Source organism: Anopheles gambiae, chromosome X (assembly GCF_943734735.2).
Source record: "Anopheles gambiae chromosome X, idAnoGambNW_F1_1, whole genome shotgun sequence".
Classification (NCBI taxonomy): Eukaryota; Metazoa; Arthropoda; class Insecta; order Diptera; family Culicidae; genus Anopheles; species Anopheles gambiae.
In genome coordinates this window covers 19471849-19491365 of record NC_064600.1, presented here as the reverse complement: position 1 = coordinate 19491365, position 19517 = coordinate 19471849, and the positions used below count along the sequence as shown (strand labels likewise).

Sequence of the window (19517 nt, the reverse complement as noted above, 5' to 3'; positions counted from 1 at the left end):
ATTGGCACACAAAACTGATGTGCTACACACCGCGCCACGCGGTAGGGGCGACGGGGCCAGGCCAGAACAGCCAAAACCGGCCAACCGGTAGGGGATGGGTAATGAATAGTCGGATTAAAAGGTTACCCTGGAGTTAGCTACTACTCTGCCCAGTGCCCCCCAGCGACCTGTACAGGCAGTGAAGCGTGTGGACACAAAATACAGCAGTAGCAGCAGCAGCAGCAGTAGCCCTCGGGTAAGTAGTAATAAAATAAATCAAATCATGATTTTGCACGAAAGGGTTTTGCCACTGCGCTGCCAACTCTCAGCTCGTTCCGGAAAGATACAGCCCAGCCCCCTTGGTTTGGATGGAAATGCGGATTATGGGTTTTACGGCTTTCACCGCAGGTTGATCGAACTCGCACAGGCGGGGATGAGAAGTCGTTAAGTCGACCACCTACAATTGCCAGCGGAGAAGAGGTGTGTGTGTGTGTGTGTGTGTGTGTGTGTGTGTGTGTGTGTGTGTGTGGTGTGTGTGTGTGTGTGTGTGTGTGTGTGTGTGTGTGTGTGTGTGTGTGTGTATGTGTGTGTGTGTGTGTTGTTAAAAACGAAGAGGTTCACCCAACCAGTTGGCAGTTGAAGTAATAAGTACATGGCTCACACCGTGTTCTCCCTCCACTACACAAAGTGCCACCTTGTCGCACAATGCCGAGCACAATCGGTTCAAAACGAAGCGACGCACAGAGAGTTCATCGTTGCCGGAGACACGTCGTCATAAAACTATCGACATAAATCTGAAACCAACAAAAACTGCATTACTTGAGGATGAATGCAACATTACAAAATACCTCGGTCGACAGGTTAATGCACTTTAACAAAGCACGGAGAGCCGAATTAAAAATAAAATAGCCGATTTTATTCAAAAGGCGGAAAAGCTCTGTACGCGGTAGAAAGATTCAAGCATTATTTTTTACATTACTGTAGTAAAGCTTGCTTCAGATAGAATTGGAACATAGACAATTGCCTGTATCTCAGTTATTTATTATTGAAATTAAGATCTGTTTTTATGTAAATGTAGCGTTTTCTTCATACTTTTAAGGAAAAATACGGATAAAACTATTCTTCACAGTTTCGAAGGAATTCTCGAATTTTTCCTGTAACACGGCTCATTAGGCAGCGCACATCTTCTTCGTCCCTCGTTTTAGCTATCTTATACCACCAGGTCGTCATCTGATTGATGCCTTTGACAACCTTTCCCTTTGCCTTGAGTCTCCTCTTCATGATTGCCCAGTATTTCTCAATAGGGCGGAACTGGGGGCAGTTGGATGGGTTAAGGTTTTTCGGAACAAACTGGACCCCTTTCTCTGCATACCATTCTCCACTTCACTTTACTGTAATGACAGCTTGCCAAATCTGGCCAACACATTACGCGATGGTCGTGGGATCGAATGAATGGCAAAATGGCGTTTTTGGAGACACTATTTTTGATATAGTTCCGACGTCATTGTCTTTTTTGTAACGAAAACTTGCGTTTTTTTCCACAGCTACAAATGCCCTCCCAAATCTTAAATTTTCTTGCAAATTTGTCGGCAAAAACTAATTTAAATTTGGCGGGAACATCCCCCCGACCCGTTGCCAAGTAAATTTTTTAACCTGCGATTTGCCCGAAGTCAGTCTTAACATAGGTTTCATCATCCATCAGAAGACACCCGTCGAACTTGGTTAGCACCTGATCGTATAGCTTCCGAGCACGAGTTTTTATCAAACTATTCTGTTTTATGGTGCGATTTGGCTGTTTGCTAGCTCGATACGACTAGATTCCTTCCCGGAGTCGAGTTCTCCTGACGGTACTATGAGCAGCACCGAATTTTCTGGCCAAATCGCGGTCCGATAGATTAGGATTCCTCTTAATCGTCTTCAAAATCTTACTACGCAGATTCCGGTCGACAGTTCCACTCCGACGATTGGTTTGAGGCTTCCGAATCGTCATCAATGTTTCCTTATACCGTTTGATAACGCGCCATACGGTATTTCTGGGAAATTTCAACTTTTTAGCTAGCCTAGATGCAGACCACAAAGGATTTTCCAAATAACTGTGCACATTTTTTTCCCTTCTTTCGGCTTCCATGTTGATTGTTTACTAATTACAGTCGATTTGCGGAAAGTCAAAAATACATACATCAAGCTGACAAAATGCCCGACTCGTTGACGCCAAGAGCTTCCAAATCCGTCCACCAGGAGCGCCACAATATGAGCAACAGTTTGTTCCAATTCTAAATGAAGCAAGCTTTATAACGCCATCTCAAAGCAAAACGTCGACACAGAGGAAGTCACGAATTTTGTCGCCAAACTTGAGCGCAAAGAGTGAAGATTCATCAGAACGGGGCTGCACAGAGGGAGAAACGTGGAAGAATAAAAACTCCCGGTAGGCAAATGCGGCTGGCACGTAGCCCCCCACTGCCCCGGAAGAAGAAAAAGCAGGAAAGAAATAGCGACAGCAACAGTAGTAGTAGTAGTAATAGTACATGTCGTAAGCGTATCCCCTTCCCATTTTTGGCCGCGGCGCGCTCTTCGCGATCCAATAATTTCGTAATTTATTGATGCTGTTTTGCATAATTTTTCAATTGCCCTCGGGGTTGAGGGAGGGAAATCGTTCTTCTCGCATTGCGCTTTCTCACTGGATGCGTAGCCGTTGGGTGGGTGGGTGAAGTGAATTCCGCTTGCGTGGAATTGATTCAATCGTACAAGGTATTTTTTTTTCATTTTTCGCGAAAGTTACTGATAACTCTTGGTTGTACAATGAGGCAGAGGGGATCAACCATACTCACTCATTCGACCTAAAATATAATAAGATTCTAGAAACGTCAACAGTAAAATAAAAAAAAATATTTTGCCCATCACACCCGCAAGGGTTCGAAGCAATCGGGAAGAAGGCTTTTGTGTAAAACATAGCGAAGGAAAGGAAATAATAATAATAATCCCTTAAAAGAGCAGGATCGTAATAATACGCATTCAAACTTCTCATCTCTCGTTTTGCTCTAGGAGAAAAATGAAACCAACGAAACACAATGCAGTGCATGTTTTTTCTTCTGTTTTGTGTAATAATTTCACCTCGCGCTTCACACTCCATTCATAAATGGGAAGCAGCTTTCGAAGAGTGCCCATGGGTCGGGGCTATGGGTGTCGTAATTGATTTTCATTTTCCCACTTTGGCGACGCACACCCTGGATTTGCGTCCGGTGGTGAAGAAGGAGAGGATTGTTTTAATAAAATCAAAACCTGCCAAACCCCGGCACTTGGTCAGGCTCTCCACGACAGAAAGACGGTTAGGTTTAGGTCGTATTACCAAGTTTGCCATGGCGTGTTCTAAGCGCTTTTTTACGAGCTTATGTTAAGTCTTGAAGATGTGGTCCAAATGTGAAATACGCGTCAAAGCCGTTGCTCGTCAAATAATGCTGTGCTTCCTTTGAGTTCCGGGCAGTTAGTGTTCCGCTTCCATATGAATGTCTAAAATGGATACCATGATCAACCGAATTAGGATAAAACGCGGTCATCAAATCATAATAAATCTAACACGCTTCGTGTAATGGGATATTACCAACGCAGACAACCGAAATGTTACAGTCCTGTGCCCGCACATTATAGTTTTTTTTTAAGTATATCCGAGTAGATTTCCTCTGAACCCTTCCATAGGCTCAAAGAAACAATCAAACACCACAATTTCCTTCCCCGGGGCTACAGTAATAAACTACCGGCCACAACACAACACCAAAGCACATCGGGACGATCTCATTTGCATTGTTTAATTTATTGCACGGCCCAGCGACGCGACACCCGAAACGAAGAAGGACGCACACATACACACATACACCGGTGGTAGTGGCACACACTAATGAACATGTTAACCACTGGTCCCGCAGACCAGTAGAAGGGCAAATAATTGAGTCGCAGCTTTCAAGGGACCAAACCGCGCGTCAACCACGGTTTGGTGGTGGCTCAGAGATCACCAGCAGCAGCAGCCCCTGGACCACAAACGTCCGGAACGTGAGCCCGAGATAGAGGTGGAAAAAACCCCGCCGCAACGGAAGGAATTCTTCTGCTCCTTTTGGCTTGAACGAGAAATTTATTTCCCACCTCGTGGTGCGCCATCACCCTTGCGCCACACCTTGTGGGGGGATTGCGTGTAAAGGGGAAGCGAAGGAACAAATTATTTTTAATTGCCGCACTGTTTAGCTACACGATCCGTTTTCCTTTTTCTCTTAGTATGTTTTAGAGACGACGACCATAAAGCAAAAGGACGAAAAAAAGGAATCCCTAACGGTGACAGATCGCTTACTACACATTTTGAGATACGTTTTCCTCGGTGTTGGTTGGTGCCGCGGTTTTAGGTCTGTAAAGTGTACGCCACGGGTAAAAAAGGGGTAAAGCGAACTGCAAATGAGGCAAATAAATTTCAATTAAACGGACACGAACGGAGCAGTAGCGGTAGCAAAAAGATCCTGTGCAAGGCAGAAGACCCCGAATGGCCCATTAGGAGAGCTGAATTATCATCCAACTGAAAGGAACGATTTGTACGAAATATTAGACAGAGGATAGGTTATAAACCAGAATGGCAGCCTTGTCGCAAGAATGGAATGTGTCCTTGAGGTTGCCGCCTGTGAGGCGACCGGACGGTCCATCAGTCGGATCACATTTTTAGCCGTACCCAGGAGTATTGATTTTGAACAAAACTCATAAATCAAATTCATAACTAACGAGATGTTCGAACGGCCAACCCAAATCCAAATCGTCTAACGCTTGCTAGAACTGCTTTTATGGCTAAACTTTGCAACGCATACAGCTCCATAAAAGCAATTACATTTCGGTTTGTCATAAACGTTAACGCGATTTCCGCTTGCTAATCCTTCCCCCCGACCACAAATCTGTGGCTTGGAGAAGGTTTGTGTTTCTTGAGCAGTTTTACGACATGAAAATGCAGGCGGATTTAGACCAAGTTTTAATGTCTCAAGACGTGTCCACTTCGGAATGTGATGTGCACAGGCCAAGAAAAAAAGGAGGCAATAAATTCCCGTTCGACGAGCGAATTATTTGAATTTGATTTTCAAACGATTTCTGCCAAAGTCATAAAACAGGTTTGGAGAAAGCAGCACCGGGCAGTAACTTTTTTCGAAAATTGACCTATAAAACTTTACAGGAACAAACCATGACCTACGGCACACATGCATACGAAAATCAAATCTGACATTGGGGAAACTTTCTAGACAACTATGCCTGATAGGCTTTCCGCTGTCTTATCGCTCTAAACTCTGCCGCCACTAATCGATAAACCCATTTGTGCTATGGATGAATATTTCAATCAATATATCTACATATCTGCTGTTCTGACCATCTCTCTCTCTCCTTCAGGGTATAATGTATAACGTAAAAACAGCTTGTTACATCATATCTAGCTATCCCTCCCTCCAAACAAATATCAATTAATTTCCAGATTGATTATTACCCGTGACTGGCTGCGCACAATTGTGCCACAAATGCCTTCCACTCTCTCTGTCTCCAAGTCCTCTAATGATGATCTGCTTTACATTAATCATACCCAATCGATGACTTTAACGATTACGGACGACTTCATGGTTCTAATAAGTAGCCGAAGACACCACCTGAGTGCTAAAGCGCAGATGATGGCGATAGTTTCATCCATCCAGAAGTTTTTCCTTATTTTGGTATCAAATTAAAACTCAAATGCTGTGCCCCTCCCCCTCCAGTGGCAAATTCCCCTCCGGGAGACACGCCGGGGAGATGCTTTGAATCCACCTGAAATGGAAAAAACAAAACGATTTGTATTAGTAAAGGATACGCAATAGTCATAACAAATATCAAAACAAATTTCCCTCTCAGCTTTATTTGAATGACAAGACTAAAAAACGGCAAAACGAAATGAAGAGGTGTCCATATGAAACAGCTTCTGGTTCCCTTTTCAACATTCAGCAGTAAAATATCAATAAAAAATTAAGCATGCTCTTGCACTCTTTATAGTGTATTTCTATTAAATTCTTCAGCACCATTTGTACACGTCCACCGTGCATACTTACGTCCCAATTGATTTTAACACCATTTCTTCTTTATCCCCCCTCCCCTACTCCTCTTTCTCTCTCCTCACCACAGGGTTTCCATATCTCCCCCCACCGGCGCGCACTTACACATTTGTATTCAAGTTTTGAAAAATTACGGCCAATTTCGATGATAAAGCGCATTTTCATGTCTCCTGTCCCGATGATCGAACCAGTCACCCCCGTTCCCAATCCTCCTTGCCAACCGTATCTCGACGCGCGCGGTGCGATATTTTATGATTATGAATTGTGTTTTATTTTCTACCACCAGCGTTGCTATCTCGGGGGCCAACCTGTTAATATATCTATTCATTTATTATCATTTTTTTATTCCCTACCGCGCACCCGGCACGCTGCCAACGCGGTGAGTTTAAGAGGCCGCGCCTACCAGAGGAAAAACCAGTGGAAAGCACTTCACCCACTCTTCTCCATGACACGCAGTGAAGCATTTATTTTTTGTCCGCTCCTCCGCTCCTCGGTTCGATTTTCTTTGTTGACTTACAATACGTTTCGTTCTATTTTTTACGGGCATTTCGCGCCACTGTGTTGGACGCTTTCCACAGACAAGAGAAGCAACAGCGGCAGGAACAAAAAGTGAAGGTGAGCCCGCAAACCGATCATTGCACGCGCGTTCGGTAGATAAATAGAAATAAATTATGTTTGCACTGCAATTTCTCCCCCCGACCACACCGAAGCAAGGGATTGTTGTGGCTGGGGGTTTAAGGCTTTTTTGGGCCGTGCCGTATTGGTTTCGATTGCTGTCGGACGCTTTCTGCACCGGCAAATGCCAAATTCTACCGATGGGTATCATTTTTTAACCCCCGAACCGAACACAGCACAGACGGCAGTCAAAGTCAAACACTGGTCGGTCGCTGGAAGATTTGACGATTTGTCTTGGTCTTTTTCTTCTCCGGGTTGATGTTTGGCAAATTAAATTACCGGACGCACGTCACGAACACGAGCCCCGGTCCCTTTCCCTAATCTACCATTACTATCGTTCCGGAAAACACGTTCGCTAAATATATACATTAAAAACATATATACGTACGGGGAGAGCGCGTCATCATATTTCAACCGACGTGAGTAGGAGTGGAGCATGCGATTTTCCCTGCTAGTCAAAATTGGGACTTTTTTCTTCAATACAATCGATCAATCTTTCTTTTTATGTTTGTGCATTCAATGGTACAAAGAAAAGAAGTGGATGCAGATGATAATACACACAAAAAAACATTACTCCTAACCCCTTAGGGTAAAAGAAACAGTTATGCAAACAGCAAATAGAGCAAAAGCAAGGGGTTAGGCATACTTTTAGCAAAGCAAAATGATGACTTTAAAAAAAACAGAGAATAGTATCCTTTTAAAAATGGAACGTGTCAATATTGATAGTACACTTCTTTCTCGAAAAAAACAACTTCCACATAAATGCTTTCACAACCAGGTTAGTGAATGACGGAGAAACAATAATCGTCATCAATATCATGCCGCATTTGAAGTGGACTCAATTACCAACCAAATTAGGCGCACTTATCGGGGATTATTGTTGTGATTCCAGCAGCAGTAGGCTATTGGTCGTTCGGCTCTCTATTTGCCCCGCAAGCAACGCACACAGGTAGGTGGGCTGTCATGGCATTCAGAAAGCGAACGTGTTCTTAACCAATAAAAACAGGATTACTACCTTAGACTGCGTCACACTCCGGGGAAAAGGATCCAGAACCGTGTGTGTATGTCTATATGTGTGTGTAGGTAAGTTTCAGTTTGTTTTTGAAGGCGCCATAAGTTGATATACAAGATAAGCACTGGTGGAAACACCAAGAAAGAAAGGACATCCCAGGTAGTTCTGAGCGCCTTAGCTTGCTTTTCTCTCGGCAGGTCAACACGGCTATATGGCTAATAGACTTTTCCTCAACAGCACACACACAAGGGTTAGACGTTCATAAACCGTCCTAAAAATAAAGACAAGGCAGTGATAAAACGATCATAGAGAAATGTACAGCATTTGATACGCTAACCTTGGACGCGTGTCACTTTTTCAGCAGATAATTTTGAAGTGATCCTTTCCGGGACGACTCACAGGTAAGCAAGTAAGCAAGCAGGACGTGTTGAAAGCGGAACTGGAAGTCGAGTTCTCCTCCCGATGCGCAGTTTTGCTGACACAGCACCTTTCTGCGAAGCTGACAAGCGCTCTTCTCTGGTTGGATTTAGAGCGTGCAATAAATATAATGGATTGGTCAAACACTTTTTGTCAAGCGATAGCGTTTCCACGTGCGCTTTTGTGTCCGCTCTAACGACCTCGATTGACTTCACCAACCAAAAGGAGAACGAAGCGGTCTTGCATGAGATGGAATGGAACGGCCAAGTTTTGCACAGAGCTCTCGGTGTTTCCGGATGATTAATTGCCGGTGCGATCCATCATCATCATCATCGTCATGGCCCGTACGGGCGGTTGATGACGCAGGAAGATATCTGCAATCTATATACGTCCGTCCGGAAGCTTACACCGTAACTGCTAGACAAGCGATTAAAAGATGAATTTTCATCCGCGTGGTTTCGAAAAAGGCTATTTGGTTGTTGCTGTGGCAACCTGGAAGTCTCTTCGCCCGGTCATTCTTTCGTCAACCTTGGACTGTAACCCCCCACTCCTGACCGAGCACACGGTGGGCTGCTCGCATTTGAATGCTCTTTCCAGTAATTGCACTCGGGAGAATTTGTTCTACACGGTTTCATGCATTTAAGCCTGTTCACACGCAGTACCGTTTGCTGAGAGCCGGACCGGAGGACGGACCAGGCGGATGCATCTCCCTGTGGTATCATTTTCCAGCGCTGATGATACAACGCCCACCATCTTGTGTGGATGCATTTCATCAGTATTTTCTGTGCGATGCACTAGCATAAAGATTGATGAAAATTGATAAAACCTGCCAATGCACAAACCGGTGCATCATCACACGTCAGTCAGCGAGCGCTACACGATGTGCCGCTTTGCACACATGTAGGAAACATTCGAACTTGCTTTCCGTATCAAATGCACTTTTACGATGACATGCTCACACACACACACACACAGCCGGTTCTTTCTTCGTGGCGCAAATGCGAAGAGAGTTGCGTTGTGGAGCACGGAGCAATGACGAGCCAGTAATGATGATGGAGTAAAATTAGATTACGCTCACAGTGTTTTGTGCGCCGGACTTGATCGAAGAGCCCGGGACATTTGATTTGATTCCGAAACTGCATATTGGAAATGGAAGGATATTCCCTGCGTGTCGGAGTGATGACGGGCAGGGGGGGGGGGGGGGGGGGGGGGCGGGGGGACAGTATAATTGGTGCAATTTACAGGATATGCCACACCACCACCACCACGTTACCTTTCCAACGCTACCTTCTACTCTGGCAGCTGCACAGGATTTTCTTCTTGTGCAGGGCCGCGCGCGTTCGGAAACTATAATTTGATTTCAGGATCCGTACTCGGGAGAGGAGGCAGGGTGAACGACGTCGTTGAAACTGATTTCACCAAATCCCTCGGATATGCAATGGTTGTAATCTGATCATCGAATGGAGACGACTGTTGCCCCCCTCTTCCCTCTCGCAATGCGCCTGTGTGCGATGTAATCATTGCAGGTTTTCGATTTACAGTAAAATCATGTGCGATATCTTTTGGGGTTTGTGGAGGGATTCTCAGCGCTGTCTCATCTAGCCGTGCACTAGGGCGCGCACAACGGGATAGAGGATAGAGCATAGTCATGGCACACTCATACACACATTAAATTGTTGCTTCGTTTGCGAACTAAATCAAGACAGCATTGCCCACACGGAAAGGCACACGCATTCGAACGTTGGGCGGATTTGGGGCGCTTTGCAAAAGTTACGACAGGAGACGATTGCTAAATTAGCATCATTCAACACACAATAATACTGGCTCTCTTTGTTGCCGGAGATGCATGAACGGGTGGAAAGATGCTTTCAAATCATTATCAATTATTTTCACTTCAAAGATTTCAAATGCGTTTCAACTAAACGGAGTTGCTTTTCTGATGCAGACAATCTTGCCTTTATGTTTTACCCCAACGATTACACTGCAATAATATTGACCTTGCTCGCAATAGCCAATACACGGGCGTAATAAATCGCAATATATGCATTCGCTCTTTGTTCTATCTTGTTCCCATGTAACGGATTACACTAATGCTGTTGTCGTCAGTGCTGCAAAATGTCATGAGCATAACAAGATCAACAGAAACAATGAACATGTCCGTGGTAGCTTCATGCTCATTGCTGATACTCAATGAAAGTGCGTCATGATATGCCGATCGCGACGTGCGAGTACTTGAGTAGTCAACCGTCAATACTCTGACTGATAAATTGAGCCTTATGGTGTCACAAGCAAAATCATTATCTTTTTTTCTGGCTGGAACAAACAGAACAATGCTACCAAATTTCAGTCTCCAACAACTAAGACTGAAACGAAGCTCATATCAGCTCGCGTACACAACTGAGATGATCAGAGGTGAGACTCAAACAGTTGGTGGCTTTGTTAAAAAAAATGTCAGCACCCAAATCTTGATCACCCACTTGATCTTTTCTGTCGGTGATAATCACGACATTCTTGGAATATACTTGGCGTGTGGTTTCAAGCAGCAAAATGAGCATGCTTTCTCGCTCTGTCAGGTTTAATGGTTTGTCAGACCAAATAGAGCGAGAAACCATGCTCATTTACCGACTGAAAATGTCGCGACCAAGTGATTGACCAAGATGGTTGCAAAAAATATCACGAATATGAAATATAAAAATATCACGATGGTCTGAACAACTGTTTGAGTCTCAACTCGGATCATCACAGTAGCGCACGTGATGATAACATTATTTTGTTTCACCCGGAATTAGTCATGACTATGTTGGTGACATTTTGCAGAACTGATCACAGTAAAAATAAGTCATGACAAAGTGATTTATCCAGCGTTGGTCGCAAAAATGTCATGAAGCTTTCATTGATCACACCAATCGTTTTGAGTATCACCTCTGATTATCATAATTGAGTACGCGACGCTGACAAGGATTTTGTTTCAGTCAGATTTTTAATGACATTGACATTGACATTTTCCAGCACTGGTTGTCGTCATTAAATTGCAAAATATAGCACGTATTTTGAGAGCATTGCACGATGGAATCGTACATCGTAAGCAAACACAAAACCACAAACAATGTGATATTTCATACGAAGATGTTCGAGCTGCGTTGAGAGCAGCATTGCCTTTGCACCAACCGAAAAAAACCAACTTGTCCGTTTAAAAAAGGAAAGGCTTCGACAGAATGATTTATTTTCATTCCTGTAATGGAAGCATTTCGTCGCCAAAGGGGTCTGTGGCAGATGCTTCACGACACACTTTGCCGGGAGCCTCTTGAAAAATTAACAAATTGTCAATTGCAGCAGAACACCACCATCCGCCCTCTTTTCCAATGTGAGATGTAAACCACAACAACAACCTCAACACACCTAAACAAATTACGCATTACCACACCAAGTGTAAAAAAAAACAACGCGGGCGGTAGCACTCTTGCTGCTGATTTTCCACTCCAGCAGGGCCCAGGAAAGTGCTTCAACTCCAGCCAAAACACTTCATCTGTTAGTCGTGGTGCTGCAAGTGACGACACACTCGCACACGAACATCCGGTAAGGAATGAAGTGTTGGTACCAAATGTACAAGAACAGAGCAGTATGCAAATATTGTACATACCGTGTCTCCAACCCTGCACTGCGTGTGACTTAAACTACGAAATATCTCTGTAACAATAAAGCACTCAAGGCGCTTGTCGTACGTCTCTCTATTATTGGAACCCGATCACGATGAGGGAAACAACACTCCTGCCTTCGAATTTTTCACGCCTTTCTTGTCGATTTATCAACGACGACCGGTCCTGTTGGTTTAGGCGATCAAATAAAACGACTCGACAACTAATTTACCGGGTTTTCCGATGACTCGGCACGGGGGTTCGGAACGCAAAGACACATTTTCTCACATGGAAACGTCCCCCCTCCGTCTCTTCAGCACGGAACGCATGAAATCATAACTCAGACGATCGTCAACAGTGGCGCCACAACGGAGCCGGTCCCATGCATCGTGTCTTTTCCCGGTTGGAGAAAAATAGTGGCACAGGTTTATCCGGCATCTCCCGCATGCATTTGGTATTGTTTCAGCCACTGGCTGTCAATCGCATCTCAATCCATCCCAGCGCACACACTTTCTATACCAGCCGTGTGTGTGTGTGTCAAGACTGGAGACAGTGTGATTTGTCAGCTAAGAAACTGTGCTGGCGTCTACAGGGTACGGGGGGAAAAAGGCAGCCCAAATCAACTAATTTTAGCCCAGCACTCTCAAAAGCAGCCCGGTCGGGAGATGAATTGCGTTCATTTTTAATGCCCCTCAATGCAATCCAATTAACGGCCGGAGAGGAAACTCTTTCCAATCCGTGACACATGCCATCAAACTTGTCTGCGAGCCACCTGCACACCTCCTGTGAATGTGCCCCGCGAAGAAGGCAACTCTCCAGCCTGTCCCACACGTTCCCACTTTCTCTTCATTATTTATCCACCCTTAATCCTGTTTGCGGCGACAAGCGAAATGATGGGGAACACAGGATCAAAGACAGGCCACGTCCGAGACAGAGCGCGATAAGAATTCTCTTCGCTCGGCTCGCCTTTGCCCTCTTTTTCCGGAACATTTTTCACGCTTCAGAGCAGCTCGCTCAGCGCTTGGTGTGTTTTAAGTGCGGTTTTATCCGTTTCTTTAACCCCTTCTCCTTGAAGCCGCGCACAAAGCACCCGTCCCGATTGGTCCCGGGGATCGTCTTCATTAATTGTTTAATGCATTTTTTTTGTCTTCAACCAGCTCGCAGCAATAGCTACAAAGCAACTAGCAAAAAACGATGAGTTAATTAGACGGGTAACCTTTTTCATTCCACGACAAGCTGTGGATGCCAGCCAACAGGCTTACCGATCAAATGGGTATCCATTTTCAGGAGGTAAAGCACTTTTTAACAGGATCATGGTGAGTGGAAAAAAGGATTAAATTCCGAACGGTACCCGTGTCTGTTCTAGTTAATTCATTTTTCTTTTAATTTTTTTTTGCTCGTGTCTTTCCCAACAGACTGTTTTCTTCAAAGGGCATACAGACAAGCTCATGTCGGAGGTTAAAAACTTTCGATTGCACTCGACCGTAAAACTTGTATCGAGAACCGCTGTGGATTTGCCTTGCTTCTAGTAAAGTGATGGCAAAAATGAAGTTTTCGTCAGAATCGATTCCAGCTAGCTCCGAAGTTTTTTGGAATCGATTCCGGACAGTAGGACCAGAATCATTTTCCGGAATCGCCTCCCTGATCAGAATTGGTTCCGGAATCGGCTCCCTGATCAGAGTTGGTTCCGGAATCGAAATTGGCTCCAGAATCAGAATCTGCTTCAAATCAGAGTCGGTTTCAGCATCTCCTTAAGAATGGGTGTTTGGATCCAATGATTCTACGTATTGATAGCCGCAAAGAATTCAAATTTACTTGTAAACGATAAATTCTCATGTAGAATTCGCAATTTTGCTTCTGAAACTTCTTATTTCAATTCTGAGAACTAATTCTCATTTCAGATCTAATTCCAGTTCGGGAGTCAATTCTGACTCTGTTACCGGAGAAAATGGCGATTCCCAGGTCGATTCCGGGATCAATTCTGATTCCGGAATCGATTCTGAATTTGGAGTGAACTCCAGAATAGGCTACGAAATCAGCTCCATGATCGTCTCCGGAATCGGCTCCGAAATCGTCTTCAGAATCGGAATCGGGTCCGGAATCGAAATCCGCTCCGGAATAGGAATTGGATCTGGCCTCAAAATCGACTTCGAATCGGAGTCGGATTTTGCATCTCGTTAAGGATAAGTATTTGAATCTAATGATTTTACCGGGCGGTCCCGTGGTACAGTCGTCAACTCGAACGACAATAACATGCCCGTCATGGGTTCAAGCCTAGAGAGGACCGTCCCCCCGTAGCAAGGATCCGGCTGCGTGGTAATAGATTAAGTCTCGAAAGCCTGTATAGGGCCGGCATGCCCCCCTAGGACGTTACGTCAAATAGTATACGCATTGATAGCCGCCAAGAATTCAAATTTACTTGTAAACGATCCATACTTATGGTGGAGATTTCCCGATTTCGCTTCAGAAACTTTTGATTTCAATTCAAGAACTGATCCTCATTGCGGAGCTAATTCCAATTCTGGAGTCAATTGTGATTCCGTTTCCGAAGCAAATTGCGATTCCCAGCGTCTATTCTGATTTCGGAATCGATGCCGGACTCGGAGTCAACTCCAGAATCGGCTCAGGAATTGATCACAAACACGGAAATCGGAATCTGGTAGGTCCGATTCCGAGCTCCCATCACTATTCTAGTGATACTGTCTCCACTTCCCTATCATGGAGTGTCGTCGTCATTAGCAAAAGATTCTTATTCTGCGATTTTCAAACGACGCCTGAACATGACACTCACTACCGCGCACTCCACCCTGGGCCGACTTTACCCGGCAGTGTTTGCCCTCGTGACCAAACAAATAAATTTGGCACGGGCTAAAGCAAACGCACGGAAGGTATAGGGAAGCGAAAACCAGAGCACCGTACACACACACATCGATCCGAGGGAAAAAGCAGCCAAACAAATATCGCACCGAAGCGCAACAGTGTGGCGAGTGGAAAACAGGGCGACTTAATAGGCGAGAACAACACTCCAATATCCCCGGCGGTTCAGCTTCGGGGAGGATTTTCGATTTGCACGCAACATATTTCAGGCCGACCTGTTTAAAGGCCTGTGCGGCGTCGTGCTGTTACGTTCGCGAGTGTTTCGTTCAGTCCGCTCTGGGGCTTGGTACGTGGTTTTTGGGCAGTCGTGACCACGCGTCGCACCCGAACTGGACCTGCTTTCGCCTCTACGAGTGGTGAGCGCGGAAAAGGGTTAAAATGCCTGCAAAAAGACAAACGCACAACAAGTCCTGGCACGTGAGATCGCATGTGCACCAATTTACACGCAGCACCTTGTTGCAACCGCCGGAAATCGATTCCACCGTCTCTGACCAAGGTGGCCTGACGAATCGACAATTTATAGAGTCACAGCTCACTCGCGCACACACTCACAGCATGAGTGTGTCTTTGGAGAGGAAAGATTCACACTTTTCAGCGGTTCGGTTCGGATGAGAAGGACGCGTAAATAATTGCGCGCTGTGTGATCAGTTCCGCCCAATTGAACCAAGCCATCTGCCCCCCTCCTCTTTTGTATAGCGCGCTGTGTACTGCTGCGATGAAAGTTTTTATTTGCGAAAAGCGACAACTCATCCACCGCACTCGTTTCGGGTTTAAAATGCGCGTGACAGCATTAGGGCCCGGAAATGTTGACAAGATGTTCTGATTATGTTGTCTAGCTGGCGCGTGGGGGAAGCGGACTCGCCAAAAGGTCAAAAGGTAGCAGCAGTACGCAGTATCATCATCCCGGCTAAAGCGACGCTAACTGCAGATGGCCCCGGCTGCGGACGGGGGGAAACACACTCTAGAGTTCCCCCTTGGAGTTCCCGCTGTAACTTACACACCCGATCGCACGGGCCTTTGGCTGATTAGATCGAAGTATCGAACCATATTATACCCACAACCGAGAGGGTTCGTCGTCTGTAATGTCACTCTCTTTCTCCCTCTCTCTCGGCTGCATATCAACTGACACCTAGCAGAGCGGCCAAGATATCGCCAATAAAACCTGCAATTTATGATTATGAAGCGCATTTAGCTGGCAGCCGCCTGGCTTTTGGGCCGAAGCGGGCGCAAATGAAATAATTACCCCCGCACGCAAGTCCGTCAATGCACGATCAAAGCGACCTCATCAAAACCGGTGCCATGACCAGGAAGAGCAATAAATTTAATCACCACTCACCGTGTGTGGTTAAAAGCCCTCCTCTTAATGTGGCTGTGTGTGTGTGTGTGTGTGTGTGTGTGTGTGTGTGTCTGTGTGTGTCTGTGTGTGTGTGTGTGTGTGTGTGTGTGTGTGTGTGTGTGTGTGTGTGTGTGTGTGTGTGTGTGTGTGTGTGTGTGTGTGTGTCTGTGTGTGTCTGTGTGTGTGTGTGTGTGTGTGTGTGTGTGTGTGTGTGTGTGTGTGTGTGTGTGTGTGTGTGTGTGTGTGTGTGTGTGTGTGTGTGTGTGTGTGTGTGTGTGTGTGTGTGTGTGTGTGTGTGTGTGTGTGTGTGTGTGTGTGTGTGTGTGTGTGTGTGTGTGTGTGTGTGTGTGTGTGTGTGTGTGTGTGTGTGTGTGTGTGTGTGTGTGTGTGTGTGTGTGTGTGTGTGTGTTTGTGTGTGTGTGTGTGTGTGTGTGTGTGTGTGTGTGTGTGTGTGTGTGTGTGTGTGTGTGTGTGTGTGTGTGTGTGTGTGTGTGTGTGTGTGTGTGTGTGTGTGTGTGTGTGTGTGTGTGTGTGTGTGTGTGTGTGTGTGTGTGTGTGTGTGTGTGTGTGTGTGTGTGTGTGTGTGTGTGTGTGTGTGTGTGTGTGTGTGTGTGTGTGTGTGTGTGTGTGTGTGTGTGTGTGTGTGTGTGTGTGTGTGTGTGTGTGTGTGTGTGTGTGTGTGTGTGTGTGTGTGTGTGTGTGTGTGTGTGTGTGTGTGTGTGTGTGTGTGTGTGTGTGTGTGTGTGTGTGTGTGTGTGTGTGTGTGTGTGTGTGTGTGTGTGTGTGTGTGTGTGTGTGTGTGTGTGTGTGTGTGTGTGTGTGTGTGTGTGTGTGTGTGTGTGTGTGTGTGTGTGTGTGTGTGTGTGTGTGTGTGTGTGTGTGTGTGTGTGTGTGTGTGTGTGTGTGTGTGTGTGTGTGTGTGTGTGTGTGTGTGTGTGTGTGTGTGTGTGTGTGTGTGTGTGTGTGTGTGTGTGTGTGTGTGTGTGTGTGTGTGTGTGTGTGTGTGTGTGTGTGTGTGTGTGTGTGTGTGTGTGTGTGTGTGTGTGTGTGTGTGTGTGTGTGTGTGTGTGTGTGTGTGTGTGTGTGTGTGTGTGTGTGTGTGTGTGTGTGTGTGTGTGTGTGTGTGTGTGTGTGTGTGTGTGTGTGTGTGTGTGTGTGTGTGTGTGTGTGTGTGTGTGTGTGTGTGTGTGTGTGTGTGTGTGTGTGTGTGTGTGTGTGTGTGTGTGTGTGTGTGTGTGTGTGTGTGTGTGTGTGTGTGTGTGTGACACACTCAAATACCCCCGAAAATGTTAACTTGCAGGTAGCACACACACGCACATACACCCACGGAGACACAAATTTCCCAAGCGCCAAACGCAGCCACGAGCAAAACCCTCGCTAATCCCTTTTTCCTGGGTCGACTTGGCGTCGAAAAGGTTAACACACAAACCTCAAATCCCTCAAACACACACACGCGTGCCTGCACGCGTTCTTAGGAAAAATCGGTGTGGATGGTTCCTAACCATTAATGGGGTTTGCTATGCGCGAGCCTTTCCCTGCGCAGACTGATGCGTCTTTGCCAGCTATGGACGCGTAATCAAACATCGCGTTTACAATTACAGCTCGATCAAATAACCCGTACAATTTGTTAAACAACGTAATTAAAAGAATAAACCATTAGCTACATACCGATACAGCGCGCACTTTCGAAACACGTTAGAAGAAATTTGCCACTTTCATGCGAATTTTCACACCACACAATACAAAGGAACACCACCGACAACCTTCACCAGCGAAGACGCAAACTCGAATGATCTGAATATCGGTCGTAAATGTCATAATGGAAAGACGAGGTCGCGTGTACACCTTCCCGGGTTGAGAATGATCTGGGTGGGCCCCAATGAGGTTATTACAAATTAACCGTTGTCTCAATGACCCAATTTACAACTGCATCTCAACGATTGACATACCCGTGTGTATCCCATACATTTTATATGGGAAGCTATTGTTTACCCGCATTAAAATTTTAATAACTTTTGTTGCGTTGAAAATCAAAAAAATTTAAATTTGGTACAAAGGTGCGGACATTAGTCTTATTTACTTTTGAAGTGGGAATTTTATAGACTCGTTTACTATTTTTTTATATTTATATTTAAATTTAACAACTCATCTTTTACATGGATGTTTTTAGCACTGTTTTATGTAAAATACATGAAAGTGCCTTTTGCATACATTATTCAAACGATTTTTTTTAAAACATACATTTTTTTATTGTTTTATATTGTTTCATAGTCAATGTTATCAACCATTATATGCTTGGTAAGTTCATTTTCATAATTATACAATTCCATGAAGAATACTAAATTTGCCACACTTTTCTCTGCTGGTATCAAATAACATTGATTAAAAGAGAGAAAGTATGATGAAAAAATAGAACATAATGCTCATTTAAATTATATACAACGCATTTAAAACGTTATTTTATTAAGTGTCTAAAATAAAATAACACAAGAAATATTTTTTATGATTAATTTATACTTTTCTATTCATATTCTACCAAAATGATCAGAATAATCCATGAAGTACATAATAACCGTTGTCGGTCAAGACCTGCCTGTACCACTTGTGGGCTTGGCTTTCAGTGACTAATTGATTTCCCCCCATAGCAGGATAGTCAATCCTACGTATGGCGGCACGGTCTATTTGGGGCTTGAACCCATGACGGGCATGTTGTTAAGTCGTACGAGTTGACGACTGTACTACGAGACCGGCAGCATTGAAGACTACCAATGAAAAAACTGGATCGATGTATAAAACAAAATCCAATTAAAAAAATATTAAATGAAACTTTAAAATTCCCATTTTTTCAACAAAATAAATAATACTAATGTCATTTTAAATACGTCAAATTCGAAATTATAATATCAATTATCTCATAAGTTAAGAAAGTTTTAAAATTTAAAAGTATCACTTCTTATACAAAATTATGAGATACCCGGGTGTACCGGTCGTGGAGGTCAAAAGTGGAGAAGTATCAACAGAAAATATTGAAAATATTTTTTTAGGAATTTTCGAAAATAAGTGCATCATGTGCCCTTTATAAGAATTAAATTTCCTAAAGATACATGAAAAATTTACGTAGTTACCATTTTTTTAATACAAAGTTACCATTTGAAAATTAAAATAATACCCGAGTATCCGGTCGTAGAGTCGTGGTCGTGGTACAGTCGTAAACTCGTACGACTTAACGACATGCCCGTCATGGTTTCAAGCCCCAAATGGACCGTGCCGTCATACGTAGGACTGACTATCCTGCTATGGGGGTGAATCAATAAGTCACTGAAAGCCAAGCCCACAGGTGGTGTTGGCAGTCCTTGACAGGTAATGGTTGTTGATCCAAAGAATAAAAAATCCGGTCGTAGAGTTAAAGGTTAATTTAATTGCATAATTTGCATAAATGATATTTGCGTAAAAATGATGCTTCAGAAATGAATTAAAAATATCAATGAGTGAAA

The 19517-nt window shown here is 44.5% G+C and overlaps 1 long non-coding RNA gene across 1 annotated transcript in view; it reads right to left on the bottom strand.

Annotated features, from left to right (window-relative positions):
* Nucleotides 1-17797, bottom strand: part of LOC133393062 (uncharacterized) — a 32455-nt gene extending 14658 nt beyond the window's left edge. Inside the window, exons 1-2 of the long non-coding RNA XR_009765983.1 lie at nt 17688-17797; nt 5480-5790 (exon numbers count right to left, since the gene is read on the bottom strand). This is a non-coding gene — a long non-coding RNA (uncharacterized LOC133393062). The remainder of the gene's footprint in view (nt 1-5479; nt 5791-17687) is intronic.
* Nucleotides 17798-19517: the final 1720 nt, after the last annotated feature.